A 1,528-nucleotide genomic window follows, 5' to 3' on the forward strand; every position below is an offset into this window, starting at 1 on the left:
TAAGTATGATACAGGGGCAGTAGGGGAGACATGGCCATGTTGAGGGGAGGGAATTAGAACGATATATACAGATGAGATATACAAGGATTAATAGGTACAAATTCAGTAAGGGTCGAAGGTATATATAAACATAATGGGAAGTACACAATAATGGTTTGATACATGATAAACAAGGAGTAGATATGAGAGTTCTATTGTTGGTCTCCCTTCATTTTTTTTTTTTTCTTTTTGTATTTTCTGTAGGATACACTGTCATTCAGTAATGTATGAAAGAAATACCATCATTTTCTAGTAGGCAGAGTGCTGTTCACAGTTTGGTGAATGGTTAGATGGCAATGGTAGTCACTGAATGTGAGGGCACTAAGTACGGGGAGTTTCTACGTCGTGTGTAGGGCGTACTATGCCTGTAGTGACTCTGATTTCCTGGAGTCGACGTTCCATTTTTCTGACACAACAATGCACTGCACAGATGATGAGTAGAAAACCTATGAAAGCGATAACCACAGGGGGAAACACAACTGTTGGATGAACCCATGAACGGCTGAAGGCCAGAGAAAATTGATCCATAATGAAATCACTGTCATTGAGCTCAGTGGATCTGTTACTTATGTATTGCAACTGCCAGGAGAGTGGGAGGAAAAGGTTATAGAGATACTCATTCGGGTTGTGTGTCCCCATGAGGGCCGTGAGATGGTTCCTGATTCCGTGGAGCTGGTGTGCGTAGGCAGATAGGGCAATGGCTACGTCGGCCAGGGGTGCAAGATCGTAGCGCAAAGAGGCGATGTCGTCGATAAGCATTACCTCACCTCCCGAGCTGACCAAGGCCCCGGGACGTACTCCACCATCGTCCTGACCTGACCCAGACCCCAGGAGGGTCAGCACTGCCAGCAGGGAGATCGCTAACATCGTATCTAGAAAATCAGGGTAGAGTTAATGGGGGAGGTCGTGAAGAGGTTGATGGGCAGAGCGCAGTTTGGACCGATATTGATTGATTGATGAATGAGCAGGTGGAGGTGATGAGGAAGGAGACGGAGGGATGGGTGGAGACAGAGTAGATTGAGGGATGGGAGGAGGGGAAGAGGGGGCAGGAGGTTGTGTAAGTGACTCTTCCAACACGAGGCCACGGGGTGCTCGCTTTAAGTCATCGATGTGGACCCATCTGGTGTCCCTAGTGGACAGGTCCTGGAGGTGAAATTTGTTGCCTTGTTGAGTGAGGACGCGGTGGGGCCCTGTAAATTTGTCATCCAACTTAGAGGAACGCGTATGGGAATGGGCAAAGACAAGATCGCCTACATTGATAGTGATAGGAGAGGCGGACTTATGTTGGTGCTGCAGCATGTCCTCCTGAGAGGAAGGCAAAGTGGATTGGACATACTGGTGGATTGTCTGGAAGTTGGCCAATTTTAGTTTAACATAATCATCCATGTTGTAGATGGGTTCTGGCTTTGAGGATAAGAGAGAGTATGGGAGGTCCTTGTCAAAACCAAAGAGGACGAAGAAGGGAGATTCAGCAATGGATGCATTGATG

This window comes from Coenobita brevimanus, chromosome 35 (genome assembly GCF_032717465.1).
Source record: "Coenobita brevimanus isolate Jiangsu-jjx chromosome 35, ASM3271746v2, whole genome shotgun sequence".
In the NCBI taxonomy this organism is placed as follows: Eukaryota; Metazoa; Arthropoda; class Malacostraca; order Decapoda; family Coenobitidae; genus Coenobita; species Coenobita brevimanus.